The 17,590-nt window shown below is 44.5% G+C and overlaps 1 protein-coding gene across 6 annotated transcripts in view; it reads right to left on the bottom strand.

Moving 5' to 3' along the window:
* TMEM117 (transmembrane protein 117) overlaps positions 1-17,590 on the bottom strand; it is a 430,756-nt gene that overhangs the window by 258,290 nt on the left and 154,876 nt on the right. The window lies entirely within an intron of this gene.

The following is a 17,590-nucleotide window of genomic DNA, read 5'->3' as shown; positions in this document are numbered from 1 at the left end:
TCCTGCTTGGAAGCAATAACTTCAACCTGGTGGGACCCTACTCATAATTGGGCAGTAAGCATTGAGGGCTACAGGTTGTACAGACATGATAATGGGGGGAAAAAGGGGAGTGGGGGGGGGGAAAGGGACTTGGTAGCGCAGATCTACTACAGACCACCACACCAGGATGATGAGCTACACCTGGAATTCTCAAGGCAGCTCTCAGAGGCCTTACCATCAAAGGACTTGGTTGTCATGGGTGACCTAAACTACCCTGACATCTGCTGGGAGGTGCAGTCAGGCAGCTCTAACTGCTCACATAGGTTCTTAACCTTCATACAGGACCTCCAGCTAATGAAGGAGGTGTACAGTCCCACTAGGGGATGCCTTGCTGGATTTGGTGCTAGCTACAGGGGATGACCTCATGGCAGATCTGTAGGTACCAGGTAACCTAGGTGATAGTGACCATCAATTGACTTAATTCACTATCCAGCATAGGGTAGGACAAGTAACCAGCAGGGCAGAAGTGCTAGACTTCAGAAAGGCTAACTTCAATGTACTCAGGAGGTTAGTTAGTGAGGCATTGAAGATCAAGAGCACTGGCAAGATGGGAGTCTGGGAAGGGTGGTCATTCTCCAAGGAAGCAATCCTTTGGGTGCAGAAGGAGACAATCCCATTGCACACAAAAGGGGCCAAAGGGGCCAAGAAACCCTCCTGGCTAAACAGGGAAATCCAGAAAAGCCTAGGGGCACAACCTTAAGAGGCGTACAGGTTGTGGAACTAGGAAGTAGCTACCAAGAAGGAGTATACCTGCTTGGCTCGCACTTCCAGGGAATCAGTTAGGAAGGCCAAAGCAGCCATGGAACTCAGACTGGCGACAAAAATTAAAGACAAGAAAAAGTCCTTCTTCAGATATGTAGGGAGCAAAAAGAAAGCACAGGGTAACATAGGACCCCTACAGGACAGGCTACGGCAAATGGTGACAGATAGGAGGGACAAGGCTGAACTCTTCAATGAGTTATCTGCCTTTGTATTCCTGAACACGGATCAAGACAAATCTCCCAATTACATTATAGATAGGCACAGGAGGAATAGCAGCCCCCAATGGTCAGTACTGACCTAGTAAAGGGCCACTTGGAGGGGCTGAATGTGTTTAATTCAGCAGGCATGAATGATCTTCATCCAAGAGTGCTAAAGGAACTCTTCAGCAGAGCCACTGGTATGGCTGTTTGAGCACCCTTGATGCTCATGTCAGGTCCTGGAGGACTGGAAAAAGGGCCAATGTGGTCCCTATTTTCAAGAAGGGGAGGAAGGAGGATCTGCGTAATTATAGGCTGGTTAGTCTCACCTCTATCCTTGGGAAAACCTTTGAAAAAATTATCCAGGATCACATCTGTGGGAGCCCAGCAGGAAAAACAGTGCTGAAAGGCAACCAGCACGGGTTCACAGCAGGTAGATCCCACCTGACTTATCTTGTTTCTTTTTATGACCACGTCACAAAATGCTTAGATGCAGGAGTTGAGGTAGATGTCATCTACTTGGATTTTAAGAAGGTCTTTGATACGATATCTCATCCTATTCTCATAAACAAATTGAGTGATTGTGGCAAAGATGTTTATACATTCAGGTGGGTGGCAAATTGACTTAAGGATCACACCCAGAGAGTGGTGGTGGATGGGTCAGTATTGACCTGGAAAGATGTGGACAGTGGGGTCCCCAAAGGCTTGGATGAGAGCATGGAGAGCACTCTGTCCAAATTCACAGATGACACAAAATTATGGGTTACAATTAACACACTAGTGGGTAGGGATTGAATCCAGGCAGACCTGGACAGTTTGGAAAAGTGAGCAGAAAAGAATAGGATGCAGTTCAACAAAGACAAATGCAAAGTGCTGCAACTAAGGAGAAGGAATCACCAACACACCTATAGGCTAGCAAATGACCTTCTCAGCAGCATGGCAACAGAAAGGGATCTCGGAGTTTTAGTTCACTCCAAGAGGAATATGAGCTGTCAATCTGATGAAGTAATTAGTAAAGCTAACCGCACTCTATCATGCATTAATAAGTGCATCACAAACAGGTCCAGGTAGGCGATACTTCTGCTCTATGCCACACTGGTCAGGCCACAGTTGGAGTACTCCTTCCAGTTCTGTGCACTGCACTTCAAGAAGGATGTGGATAACCTTGAGAGGATCCAGAGGAGGGCCACTCGTATAGTTAGGGGCATGTAGGTAAGGTCTTACGAGGAGAGAGTGAGGGACCTGGATCTCTTCAGCTTCTGCAAGGGGAGGCTGGGAGGGAATCTTGTGGCTGTTTACAAATTCATCATGGAGGAGGAAACAAAAAATAGGAGATGTTCTGTTTACCAGGACACCCCTTGGAATAACCAGGAACAACAGCCACAAACTGACAGAGAGCAGATTTAGGTTAGACATCAGGAAGAATTTTGTTATGGTAAGCATTGCCAGAATCTGGAATGGGCTTCCAAGGGAGGTGGTGCTCTCTTCTGCCTTGGGGGTATTTAAAAGGAGACCGTACAAGCACCTGGCTGGGGTCATATGACCCCAGTGCTCTTCCTGCCCATGGCAGGGGGGCAGACTCAATGATCTATTGAGGTCCCTTTTGACCCTAACAAATATGACACCCCAAAGACAAAATCAGAAAGGTAGAGGTAGGCAGTGAGATGGGCCTAACTTTTGTTTTGATTTTCCTGTAATAAGACCCGCTTAAGTCATGATATAGAAATGGTGGATCTTTCAGTTACTAGTCTGTCCACTAGAAACAGGCGGGGGGTAGAAGGCTGAAATTTGTTTTCCCCAAAAGTTGAGATTGCTGCTTAAAAGACAGAGTTGGGACAATAGATCAAGAGTTAAACAATTACTGCAATGACATGGCAATGCAAACTGAGTGGGGGAGGTTAGAAACAGCACTTCAAATTAAGAAGAAAAACACACACTTCTGGAAGAGAGAAAAGGATTTGCAGTTGCAGCTTCCCAGGAATGGAACTCTATTATTCTCTATGCCTTATTGTTAAAACACTCATCACTGTATCTTTGAAGAATGCTAAAACCAGAAGTATTTCCATGGAAAAAGCTGAAGTGTTGGGACTGTTTGCCCTGGTTTGCATTCAGTGGGCAGTCTCCTCTCCTCACACATATTGGCAAGATGTATGCTATGGTTCCCTGTTCTTCTCTACTCTTTAGCATTTTTACATGTGCTCTGGGCACGTGGGGGGGAGGGGGCGGGGGCGGCGCTTTAAGTTAGAGCAGCTCTGAGAACTGCTCTAATTCAAGAATTGTAACATCTTGGTATCAGCATCCCTGTGCTTCAAGAAGGTGGCGGGGGCACTTGAACTAAAGCTCATCAAATGAGCTGCCATTTTAAAGTGCAGGGATGCTGATACATGAGACACAGGAGGCTGCTGAAGCGCAGTAATTGCCATGCTCCAGCAGACTCGATTAATTGAGTCTGCTCCAATGAACTGTAATTATAGGCACCCCATAATGACTAATTATTTTTGTCTCTGATATATTTCACTAAGCCTGATTGTTAGAAATATTATTAAAAATGCATTATCAATAGCAGATTTAGAAAAAAAACACAGCTGCTAGCCCTCCTTGTCTCCTTAATGGGAGAGGGAAGGGGGGGGTTGGAAATTGAAGGGAAAAACCACCAAAGGCCCTTTGTACTAAGGTATCACTCCCTCTCTGTTCTGCAAATTTACTATCTCTTTGTTACACTAAATCACACTTTCTTTCATGACCCCCACATTCTTAGGCTAAGATAAGAGCAAATGCCATTTTTGCCTTCAGGTTGAACCTTGAGTAACCTTGGGTCCCATCTACGCACGCGTGATAACCTAATGCATATTAAGCCTACCCGCCCCGCATACTTAAGTAGTTAATTATAATGCACATGGGACGTATGAAGCGACATGTTTACATATATGTTTGTATGAACCGGAAATGAGTTGTAAAAATTCCTCCTTCTGCACACGTGGTCAGGAGAGAGGGGATAAAAGCCTGCTAATGATTGTGCCCGGGGGCAGAGTGATTGATCTTTTGTCTCTCTCTCTGACCCTATTTGCAAATATATACCTTTTGTGTTGCTAATAAAGTGTGTCTGTAGCTGAAAGTTTTTTCCACCTCCCGAGAAACGAACCACGATTTTTAATTCAACAATTGGCGCCCAACGTGGGGCTTCTCGAGGACTACCCCGGAATTCAGTGACGGAGCACCTCCGGTACCAGGGATTTGTGCACACCGAGCCGACTTTGGACTCGCCCTGGTATTTGAGGTTTAAGTCCAAATATCCGGGAAGTTAAAGGAAGTATCCTATGTAAATTCTGAGTTTCTGGAGAGGCAGACACACTTTGGAATTTGGATCGAGATCTCTGGGGTATCTGAGTGAGTATACGAATTCCCTTTGCCCAATCTGGTGTACGGATCTAAAACAAAGGATGTGTAAGTTTGCTGAGAAATTCTAGGCTTAGCTCTCATTGTAAATCATCTGTTGTTGAGATCTTTTTGGTATTTGGTGTGCCTTGAGCGCATTTTTGTGGGCAAATGGGTACGAATAGCTCTCGTGTAGAAAACAATATTGATACCCCTCTAAAAGTCTTATTACGTCATTTTAATAAATTTGCAAGGCCGGCCGATTATGGAATAAAAATGAAAAAAGGTGATTTAACTAAGTTTTGTCAACTCGAGTGGCCAACATTTGGGGTCCACTGGACCCCGAAAGGATCCTTTGTGCTAAAAGAAGTGATAGCTATCCATGAAATTGTTATGCAAAATGGGTATTGGAATCAGTTTCCTTATATTGATTGTTGGTTGTGGGTGGTTCAAAATCAGCCACCTTGGATTAAGAATTACTTAGCAAAGTCTCATGTGATGCTTGTTAAGAAAAAGGCTCGGGGGGGGCCACCTGTACTTCCTGAGTCTAATGAGGGGGGGGATTCTGAATTGGCTAAGTACCGGACCCGTGCTCCGGTTGCCCTGTCGGGTAGCGAAGATGAGTCAGACGCCTCCTCGGCATCCAGTCCTTCTGCACCACCGCCCCCTCCCTTAGAGAGACCACCACCGACGTACCAATGCATACCTAATGAGTTAGAGCGTGAGCCTCAGCCAAGTGCCTCATCTGAATCAGGAAATAAGGGTTATTATTTGCGCAAGCCTGTAGAGTCACAGCCGGTGTTGAACTGTCCGATGCGAGAGGTTATTGGGGAAGGAGGCACTGCAACTTTTGTCTACACCCCATTTAGCACTTCAGATTTATTTAACTGGAAGAATCAGAGCCCCTCTTTTCGTGAAGACCCTGAAAAGATGAGGGATTTGTTTCGATCTATTGGGCAGACTCATCGACCCACTTGGGCTGATGTCCAGATGATGCTCCAGACCCTCCTAACCCCGGAGGAGAGGAGATTAGTGTTAGGTACAGCAGAGCGTATTGCGGCAGCCAGAGTTGAGTCAGAGGGTGCTGCTGGTCGTACTCTGCGTGATACCTGCCCTGTAGAAGAGCCGAGATGGGACAATCATACTGCAGAGGGCAGAGAGCTGAGTGCACGGTATTTGGGAATTATAGTGGAAGCAATGGGAAAGGCAGTGCCTCGGATTACCAATCTGTCTAAATTGTATGAGGTGAGACAGGGAAGAGAGGAGGATCCCTCAGCTTTCCTTGGGAGGCTGTATGAGGCGTTTCGCAGGTTTTTGGATCTGGATCCAGAAGCCCCAGATAACCAGCGCATGGTAAATCTTATGTTTATTGGTCAATCTGCTGCTGATATCCGTAAGAAGTTACAGAAAACTGAGGGAGGTGCTGGGAAACCGATTTCAGAGCTGGTGGAAATTGCATATAAGGTGTATGGGAATCGTGAGCAAGTGCAGGAGCGCAAGGAGGATAAAAAGGCTCAGCGACAGATGGCAGCACTAGCAGCTGCTATAACTGGAGGGAACCCTGGAAAGGCTGGGATACAGAAGAGGAAGGGAGAAAGAGTGGGAGCAGATGTTTGTGCTTATTGCAAGGAGAAAGGACACTGGAAGAGGGAATGCCCGAAGTTGAAGGAGAAGAGAGAGGGGGAACCGAGAGGTCACCTCATGCGGGCAGAAGACAAGGGTGAGGATTCAGAATGAAGGGGACAGGGATCTAAGACCACTACCCTTCGGGTTGGAGCCCGAGAAGATCCCATGGTAACCATTAGGGTTGGTGGCAAAAACTTTGAAGCCTTGGTGGATACTGGGGCTACATTTTCAATGATTCCAGAAAAACCCCCCTGTGCAGGAACTAGTGAACAGCATGTACTTGTAGAAGGGATTGAGGGAATGCAAACTCGACTCCCTGTTTGTAAACCACTCCTCACCAAGGTGGGAGACCATTTGCTCGAGCACTCCTTTGTGTATTCTCCAAGTTGCCCGGTTGCACTCCTTGGGCGGGACTTACTCACAAAATTGCAAGCTGAGATCTTTTTCAGAGACGATCAGATGGTGGTCCAGCTACCTGTCAAGCAGAGCTCGAACTATCAGATGGCTCTCCTGGAGGACCGACGCCCTGCAGTAAGTCCAGAAGATCACATGACTGGAGTAGACCCCTCAGTATGGGCTGATGGAACCCCTGCGTGAGCTAAGTTCGTCTCCCCGGTAAGGATCGTACTCAAGGATGGGGAGGGGCCCGTTCGGGTAAAGCAGTACCCACTCAGCCGAGCGGCCAGAGCTGGACTCAAGCCGTTAATAGAGAAATACAAGAGGTACGGATGGCTAGTGGAAGGGTCTTCACCCTATAACACCCCCATTCTTGGAGTGCCAAAGGCAGATGGGGTCTCATACAGACTGGTCCAAGACTTACGGGCAGTAAATAAGAAGGTCCTTTCAGACCATCCTGTAGTCCCGAACCCTCACACGATTTTGACACAAGTACCGGGGGAAGCTGAAATATTTTCAGTGCTAGATTTCTCTATTCCTCTTCACCGAGAGAGTCAAAAATTGTTTGCTTTTGAATGGGAGGATCCAGATACTTTCCATAAAGCCCAATTCATGTGGACAGTTCTTCCACAAGGATTTATAGCAGCCCCCCATATTTTCGGACTTGCCCTTCAGAAGGACTTGGGGGAATGGAAGGGATCACACCCCGCAGTGACTCTCCTCCAGTATGTGGATGACCTGCTAGTTGCAAGCCCAAACTTGCAGCTCTGCGAGGAAGCCACCAGGTCACTCCTAAACACTCTGGGAAAAAAAGGATATAAAGTCTCTAGAGAAAAAGCCCAAATATGTCAGCCTGAAGTCACATTTTTGGGATATAAGCTCTCAAAAGGAGTCAGAGCCCTGAGTGCAGATCGCATACAGGCGATTCAAGGTCTAACCCCACCTAAGTCACCCAAGGAGCTGCGAGCATTCCTAGGGCTAACTGGGTTCTGTCGACTATGGATACCAGATTACGGTGGGAAGGCTAGACCACTGTATGAATCCCTGACTAAGGAGAGTCTCACTAAATGGAAATGGAATAAAGAAATGCAGCATGCTTTTGATCTGCTGAAGGCAGCATTAACCCAGCCCCCAGCCTTAGCCATCCCAAACAGTAAAAAGCCATATCGACTGTATGTTCATGAGAATCGAGGGGTTGCATCAGGGGTGCTGACACAGCCATCGGGCCCGACCTGGAGACCCGTGGGATATTATTCAAAGGTTCTAGATCCAGTTGCACTCGGGTGGCCAGCCTGTCTTCGGGCTGTGGCAGCCACAGCAGTGGTTGTTGAAGAAGCCCAGAAGATAGTCATGGGTGCAGATATGGAAATACTCACTCCTCATGGAGTTCCCCAGATCCTAGGGACTGAGGGAGGGAAATTTCTTAACCCCTCCAGACAATCACGGTATGAGATATTTTTGCTCTCTAATCCAGGACTTACTTTCAAACATACTACAGCCTTAAACCCTGCAACCTTGCTGCCAGAGCCAGGGCAACCGACGCATGACTGCCTTGAGGTCCTGAATCAGACCACGCAGGTGCGACCTGATCTTGCTGAGGACCCAATTGAAGACCCAGATGTTGAATACTTTGTGGACGGCTCCAGCTCTGTCATTGATGGGAAAAGACGAACAGGATGTGCAGTGGTAACCTTGGATAAGGTAGTATGGAGGGAGTCATTGCCGAGCTCATGGTTGGCACAGGCCGCAGAACTCACTGCGCTCACCCGAGCATTACAGCTGGGGACAGACCAGCGAGTTAATATATACACTGACTCTCGCTATGCTTTTTCTACAGTCCATGCGCACGGACTATTGTGGAAAGAAAGGGGTTTCATTACTGCCTCTGGGAATAAGATTGCTAATGGCCCCCAGATTATCAAACTACTAGAGGCACTCCACCAGCCTAAAGAGGTAGCAGTCATTCATGTGCGGGCCCATGGGAAGGCTGCTGAGAAAAAGCATAAGCTTGGAAATGCAAAGGCTGATGCAGCAGCAAAGGAAGCTGCATTTATTGGGGGAGAAGCGGAAGAGGTATCCAAGCAGGCTATGTCCCATGCCATATGGCCATACGTTCAGGATTTAGTCCCACAGTATTCCCCTGAAGAAGATAAATTTGCACAGAAAGCTTGTGCAGAAAAGAACTCCCAGGGGTGGTGGATAGTACCAGGAGGGAAAGTCATGATATCCAGGCCATTGCTTCGGGAGGTGCTGCAACAGCTCCATGCAAGAACCCATATGGGAGGTTTGGCCATGGGTGATCTAATGATCCGCCAAGCAGTAGCCCCAGGGCTATATGTAGAAGCTCAGCGCATTGCTACCAAGTGCATTACATGCCAGAAAGTAAACCCTCGAAGGAAACCCCCTGTGCCAATGGGAGGTAGACCCTGGGCAGCGTACCCTGGACAGGCATGGCAGATTGATTTTGCCGAGCTCCCACGATCCGGACATCACGGGTTTTTACTTGTCATGGTAGACCAGCTCTCTGGTTGGGTCGAGGCTTGGCCCACCAGGACTGCCACTGCAGCTGCAGTAGTGAAGTATTTGTTACAGGAGATCATTCCCCAGTATTCCCTGCCTGAGTCCATCGAGTCGGATCAAGGACAACACTTTGTGGGAAGAGTGGTTCAAGAAGTCGCACAAGCTCTCAAGGTTACTTGGAAACTACACACACCATGGAGACCACAGAGTTCAGGACAAGTGGAACGCATGAATAGAACTTTAAAGACTTTGCTCACCAAAATCTGTATTGAAACACGCCTTAAGTGGCCTCAAGCATTGCCGCTAGCTCTTACTTGCATTCGAAACACTCCCCGACGGGGCCTCAAATTGACCCCATATGAAATTATGTTTGGCAAGCCGCCTCGAGTCTTACCTCCTGGGATGCGAGAGAATGTAACTTTTGAATTAGGTAATAGTGAACTTCATACATATGTTATTGCCTTGCAGTCTGTCTTGTTTTCTCTTCACAGGTATGCAGCCTCCTTTCAGCGTCTGCCTTTAGATGTACCGGTACATGACTTCTCCCCGGGAGACTGGGTCTTGATGCAGCGGTGGAAAAAGGAGCCTTTGACTGAGAGGTGGAGTGGCCCTTTCCAGGTACTTCTAACAACCCACACCGCTGTAAAGATTACTGGCCATGACCGTTGGATACACCATACCCGTGTGAAACGACATCCACAAGCGTCAGAGGACAACATCTCCCAAGACGAACTCACTCCGGAAGCTGAGTCGTCTTTGGAACAAGAAGCCAGCAAGTGGAGCTGTGAACCTACTGGTGATCTCCAAGTGCGCCTGAGACGGCTTAATCAAAGCTCAGAAAATTAGACAAGAAAGTAAAAGGGAAAATATGGTGGGAATCTTAATGTGCCTTGTTGTTATCTGCATAATGAAAGAAGCAGAATTGAGCAGCCTTAACCGCTGGCTCACACCCTCGCTTTCCCAAATTGCTCCCCCAGGGACAAATTTGTATGTTGATATGATGGAAAGAATTGCAGGTACTTTTAATCTTACCAACTGCTGGGCCTGTGGGGGGCTTCGGGAGGCCAGAGGCCAGTGGCCTTGGAGGGCTTTTCCTTTGGCCCCGAAATGGCTAGTAAGTAGTAAGGCAGATGTTAAAAGTACTAGTCAAAAATGGGATGAGAACCACAGTTGGGAACTTTCCCAAGTGGCGTTAGGAGAGTATTGCATCAGTAATAATGGTACAGGAAAAAGGTTGGGACACAGCCGTTGCATATGGACTTTAAAAGTAAGGTGGATGAACCTTACAAGATTAGAACGGCTTTATTATCCTAATAGCCCAGGGTATAATCGGCTAGTGTGGCAGCATCCCAATGGAACAATTGTGTGGTTTAATAAGTATTGGAGTGCCACAAATCAAAGTGATGATCGGACAGATTGTACAGACAAGAACCAGGATGGGCTATGGGAATGTTCCATGAAAGGAGGCCACGCAGTTGCTGGTCCTTTGGGTCCAGAAGGAGGCTTGGGGTTTCCCGAGATGCCCTATGGTTGGGCCCCTCCAAATGCCACCAATAGAGAAAATAGGGCCTTAAGAGGATACTATTGGATTTGCGGACGACGGGCCTATACAATACTACCACAGGGGTGGACAGGAACTTGCTATATGGGAGTAATTGTACCAGCTTTCTTTTTGTTACCGTCTGAGGTTGGAAATAAGCTAGGAGTCTCTTTGTATGATGATTGGAAAAGGGCCAAGAGAAGTATTGATGTAAGTTTGACACAGGGTAGCTCCCAAAAGTGGAAGAAGGATGAGTGGCCTCCTCAGAGGATTATTGAGTATTATGGACCAGCTACATGGGCTAATGATGGGAGTTGGGGATACCGGACACCAATATATATGCTGAATAGAATCATCCGGTTGCAGGCAGTCTTGGAAGTAATTACTAACCAGACCGCCACTGCTCTCGAGTTATTGGCCCGACAAAGTTCTCAGATGAGAGCAGCCATATACCAAAATCGGATGGCCTTAGACTATTTACTTGCAGAGGAAGGCGGAGTCTGCGGAAAGCTCAACCTTTCTAATTGTTGCCTCCAAATAGATGACAACGGGAAAGCAGTCTTAGAGATTGCCAAAGAGATTAGAAAAATAGCCCATGTACCAATACAAACCTGGGAAACCACATGGAATAAGGACTGGTGGTTTCAATTATTTGGAGGACCCTGGTGGAAAAAGGTAGGGTTTGTGCTTTTGTGTGCTCTAACTGGTTTGATTTTTATCCCTTGCCTTATTCCTTGTCTCACTAGATTGATAACCACCACAGTAGAAGGAATGCAGGTCGCAGCAGTCCCTCTAAAAGCACAGACTGCTGCAAAGGTCATGGTCCTCAGAAAAATTCCTCGTAATTATCTTGATATGCCCGAATGAAGTAAAGATCAGAAAGCATCTCGAGGGGGGATATTGTTAGAAATATTATTAAAAATGCATTATCAATAGCAGATTTAGAAAAAAAACACAGCTGCTAGCCCTCCTTGTCTCCTTAATGGGAGAGGGAAGGGGGGGTTGGAAATTGAAGGGAAAAACCACCAAAGGCCCTTTGTACTAAGGTATCACTCCCTCTCTGTTCTGCAAATTTACTATCTCTTTGTTACACTAAATCACACTTTCTTTCATGACCCCCACATTCTTAGGCTAAGATAAGAGCAAATGCCATTTTTGCCTTCAGGTTGAACCTTGAGTAACCTTGGGTCCCATCTACGCACGCGTGATAACCTAATGCATATTAAGCCTACCCGCCCCGCATACTTAAGTAGTTAATTATAATGCACATGGGACGTATGAAGCGACATGTTTACATATATGTTTGTATGAACCGGAAATGAGTTGTAAAAATTCCTCCTTCTGCACACGTGGTCAGGAGAGAGGGGATAAAAGCCTGCTAATGATTGTGCCCGGGGGCAGAGTGATTGATCTTTTGTCTCTCTCTCTGACCCTATTTGCAAATATATACCTTTTGTGTTGCTAATAAAGTGTGTCTGTAGCTGAAAGTTTTTTCCACCTCCCGAGAAACGAACCACGATTTTTAATTCAACATGATGAAGCAAAAAGAAGGATATGTTAACAGCAGACTGAAGAGATTCTACAATAAAGATAGTTTTCCAAAATAATCTGAGCACTGCTCCTCAGGCACACGTGCTCTTGTGCTCAAAATTTCTTGGTGAGGACAGAGGGACTGAGCCCAACTTTATTTCACCACTGTGTAATAGTTATTTTCTGGAAAATAAACCATAAGTCAATCGTATTTAAAATTGCCTGGCATGATAACTCTCCCCACTCCTGCAATTTGATTTACCTCTAACAATATTGGCGGTATCATTCTACCTGCTGGGGCAAATTTTACATTTCAGAACTGTAAAAGCAAAAAGAGGTGGAGAAGGCATTTTATTTAAAAGGACCTATTACGTTTTTTCTACATGAAGGCAGTTAAGTTTGTTCATTGCTAGTACAACTGCAAGTAGGCTTTTATTGTGATGTTCTTGGATAAGCAAAGGCTATTATGAATTAAAATGAACATCTTTCAAAGCAGCAATCATAGTTCCTGCAAGCTGTCCACATGCAGAATTTCCACAGAAGCAATTGAAGGTTTGTGGGACTTGTTCTTACTCATCTATAGGCTACTTTTTCTGAAAAGGTTTTCATGTTATTTCTGTCTATTCAGCAAATGGATTATATAATCTTTAAAATGAAAGGTGGCATAGCAAGGTAAGTAAATGTACTTTCATGTAACATAAAAAATAGTGAAAAGGATTTTCATAATGAAGTTACTGAAGTAGTACATTGCATTGAGTGCTACATCATAAGATGTCAGAATGTGATTCATTAATTTATTCTGACAGGGTTTCATTAATGGAATTGTGAGGCATCATGTTACTAATCTACTAGGCTTCCTTAAAATAACCTACTTGATGAGATTAGGGATTTATATGTACACTAACTCAGTCAGAGGGCTTATATGTTGCAACCACTCCAGCCTCTGAAGAGGTCCCACTGGGAGTCATTTACTTAGAAAGTAATTATAATCAATAATTCTAGGAATGCAGTTTAACAGCTTCAAACCAACTTAACCAAACAAATGAGTCCAAAGTTTCAGAAAAATGGTTTAAACGCAAAATGCTGTGTTGTATTGTTCAGATAAAGTTTAAAATCTAATTTTTTATTCACCCTACAATAAAACTTACCTTTAAATGATTAAGATTTACTGTTTCACATAAACCTAAATTTCTAAGAATAATCATGAAAGTTTGTATAAACTGCAGTATTGCTCTGAAAGCCTCAACTGCCTTTATTCTTTGATTTCTATTTCATTCTTTATATTTTATAAACTTTCAATATTTACATTTACACAGCTAACATGCATCCACACAAAGCACACAAGTGTGTGCGTCTACACATCGCCATACTACATATGATGCTGTAGTGATCACATGGGTCTACACGTGATCGGCAGCTATATTGCTGGAGTAGAGTGTTCCCCCACTTTAGTGCTCTGCTACGATGACATAGCGGTGAAATCTAACTGTGCACTGCATGCATGGCACAGTATGGGTGGTTACTATGCCATGTTTTAGTACTTCCAAAATGAGGTACTAAAGCATGGCACCATAGCAGTGTTGGTGTACAGCAACATGTAGATTCATCCACTGTGTCTCAAAATTCCTTTATTTTTCTAGCCATAAGGACTCAGGGTAAGATTCACAAGTATCTTTAGGTATCAGGCAGAACAACATGGAAGAAATCTAAAGAGATGCAAAGCACAAGATATATCCTGATGGAAAGTTAAAGAGTATAACAAGTAATTGGCCTATCCTGATGTGAGATAATAGGACAGAAGAAGGAATAATAGATCAGGCTTGTCTGCCATGCAGCCCTCCAAGCTGTTTTCTGAGGCCCGAGGTGCTGCAATGGGAAGCAAAAGTAAACACTGTACTTTCGTTTCGGGAAGCGGGGGGTGATGTGATACCGCTTCCTGTGAGGTCTTTGAATATGGCTCACCGGCCCACTGGGTGATAATGATCTGGCCACACATTCAAAAAGTTTGGACACCAGTGATATAAATACTTCTATGGAAGTCAGACACCTATATATCTTTAGAGTTGGGCCTACATTCTACAGGCTGTTAAATTCATTTCCCTGATCCAGCAAAGACTTTAGGTATATGGTAGACTTCAACAGAATGGGCAATCCCATTCTCAGATTATCTATATGCTCTTAAATTACATGCTTTATTGAACTGAGCCAGAATGGTAAACTTCTTGCAATTTCTCCCATAGCAATATGTGACAACCTTGAGTAAGTATAGACATTTAAAAAATGCCAATCCCTGTGCAACAGGTGCTTTTCAAGTATCTTAGATAATGTTTGCATAATATTTTCAATATTTCCTTGGTGTTTCCCCTAAAAATTAAGAGATCAGACCCAAGGAAGAATGTCTTGCATTCAAAAGCTTGTTGAGCTTCATCTCCACTATATAGTTGGTCCAGTAAGAGATATTACCCTAAACAATCCTTGCCTTTGTGAACACGCAGACAGATTCTAAAGCAGCACTGGAAAGATTTTAAAATAAATATTCTGTCAGGCATTTCTGGCTGGAAAATCATCTACCTCTAGGAAAGCAGCATCAATCTGATTTGGCGGGCAACTACAAATTAATTAAAATACAATCTGATGCAGTCACAAAAGCCATAATAAAGCCACAAAATATCAGGAAAAAAGGCATTTGAATAAAGTGCAGATTGTGCTAGCAAACTATGGTCTAACACCAAAAGATAATTAGTTTCTAGTTTTGAATACAGTAAGAAAATAACTTGAAGAAATATATAGCAAACAACTAGTTGTACAAGCACTAGGTTAATATAAACCATCAGGGTTCTTTGGGGCCAAAGGAGGCATGCCAATATAAAACTAGGGGAGGATCTGATTCAGTTAATACTTTTCCAGTCAACTCTTACAATATCGAAGTTCATACAGGTGCAAAATATTCACCAAGCAGCAGATTCAAAACAGAACTTAGATGGAATTAGGAACATAAATCCAGGAGTGTAATTCTCAAAATCTCTGCCAAGTTTCCATGAGTTGATCTTCCCAGATGCCGAAATGTCTGCTTCTGTGCATACCCAAAACTATATGCATCTTTCCAGGTATGACCAATTCACCACAGAACCCAAGCCAAATCCACATGATGGTCCTCAAACGAGAAGATCCCTTGTCTATATCTGGAGGGCCCTAGTCCAGAAACATGCAAATTGAATTGAGTTCTAGCATTAGAAGACAATTTCATTCAGAAAGGAAGAGCTGGTGATGGCAACTGGCTGGAAACAGATAGTGTCTTTGTGCTGCCATACGGGTGGTATAAACATTTGTCCTACTTTTTTTTGCAGCAGATGTCTGTTTGCTTTATGGTGGGAGATCATGGACAGCTTACAGCTGCCTGCACTCTCCTGCTGTCCCAGGCAGCTCCCAGGGCATCAGGGCCCTTATCCTGCATGCCCCAGGAATCATTCTGTAAGGGGATTCTCACAGAGCGTGTATTTAGCTGCCAAGCACCGAGTTGGGGCACAGTCTGCAAGCACAGGGTGGAGAACCTCCTTAGGAGTTCTCCCCTCTGTGTTTGCCAACATGTACTCTGGGAATGCCCCCTTTAAGGGAATTCCCAAGGCATGGATTTCACTTTCATGCCCTGGGTTGATTCCCCCATGGGAGTTCCCTCTTCCATCCTTGCAGACGCATGCTCCAGGTTAGAATGTGGCAATGTGACATGCAATGTGACATGCAAACCCCAGGAATCCCCTGCATGAGATTCCCAGGTATGCTTTCAAGCTGCTATATCCTAATTCATCCATGGAATCAGACCCATGAAATACCAGGAGTGGTAAGGGTGCAAGCTGCAGCACAGTGGGGACATCTGTTTCTGCTGATCATCTGTTTTTAGCTTCTATTCCCATTTAATGCAATAATGATTAGAATACAAGCCCTGTATATTGGAAATTCCATCCTCTGCATAAGAAAGCTCAAATGCAGAGCCCCATCTCCCAAGAGACTATCTTAACCATGTGGCTATAGGCCAGGGATATCAAATATATAGCCCATGAGCCAGATCCTGCCCATGGAGTTGAATGACCTGGTCCATGGGTAGACCGGACAATGTACCAGCCCCAGCAACACACTACATGTGGCACCCTGCCAGACTGGGCATGTGTACTGGCTCTGGAACCAGTGCAAAGGCTCTGGGTATGCTGGAACCAGTGCAAAGGGCCAGTCTGAAAAGGTACTACATGCAGTGGGTATCTTGGACTGACCTCCTGTGCTGTGTGCAGTATACACTGCCAGTTCAGCCCCATGTACTGCATAGAGCATGTGCCAGCTACAGGGCTCATTGTGCATGTAGCATGCAAAGCTGGCATGGGGCAAATGCTGCCCACAATGTGCAGATAGGATCCAGTGCTACATAAGGCACAGGGAATCCAGGGCACAGGCAGCATATACCCTGGACTGACCCTACGTGATGCCTGGAGTATTGGTTCCAGCCTGCGTATCGCAGATAGTGCATCCTTTGCTAGCCCTGAATGCCATGTGTACAGTGAGACCTGGGGCTGGTATATGCTGTGCACAGGCTGGACTTGACACCACAGGCATTGCACAGAAGGATGGTCTTGCTCTGGCCCACAAACCTGCCCAATGACCCACACCAGGCCTGAAGGGCTGGATGAGTGTCTCCACTCCAGAATAGCCTATAATATTTTCTCATTCAAGAAAAAATTCAATATTCATAGGTCAGAAAGCATAGGATAATTTATCCAATGACTATTTCATATAAAGTACATGCAAAATTCAGGGTATACCATTTTGAGTTTTTCACAGAAGTTTGTTATAATGCTTTAAAATGAGTGACTGTAACAATTAAATAAGAGGCCAATATATAATATAAATTGTGCCTTTCTTATTTCCTAAAACTAATATGCCAAAACAAATTATTAAATAAATAATTATATAGAACTGCATTTCCCTTCAGAAATGTAATTTATAAAATAACACTCGACTTCCTTCAGTGTTATATACGCATTGTGCATTTACTAATTAATATATATGGTTTTAAGAGTGATTCAAGCCAAACAGAACAAGAAGTACTGATGAAACTGGTCTTGTGAAAATGGGAATAGATTCATTAAATGAACTGATGACCTGGCCCTTCATTTTAAATTAATCTTGTTTTACACACAGCTATATTAAAGATCATTACAGTGATTATCCCAGAGGGAAGAATCATACTTAACTATCACATCACACTTTGTACTGTTAAAAGTTATTATCTGTTTTCAATTGAGGTTGTTCCTTTTTAAATTTATTCTGTCATATTCTAACATTAACCCATCAGCACTGCTACTAAAGACTTATACAAAACGTAATTGTATGTCATTGTTGAACAGGTCTCGCATCTCTACATCTTGTTTTGAAAAATTATTGACAAAAAGAAATTTATGGATTTGCTACACATGATGAGCTTTATTTAATGAAGCACTTAAGTACATGTATAACTTTGAGCAGTCCCATTGACAAGTCATAGTTAATCATCTACTTCAGAGCTCGGCTGAATTAAGGAAGGTCTAAAATAAGAACGCATATTGCTGAAATTGTTTTA

The sequence above is a fragment of the Crocodylus siamensis genome, chromosome 4 (assembly GCF_052110815.1).
Source record: "Crocodylus siamensis isolate JL-2025a chromosome 4, ASM5211081v1, whole genome shotgun sequence".
Taxonomy (NCBI): Eukaryota; Metazoa; Chordata; order Crocodylia; family Crocodylidae; genus Crocodylus; species Crocodylus siamensis.
Note: the sequence above shows the minus strand (reverse complement) of the source record. Positions and strands in the feature narration are given on the sequence as shown.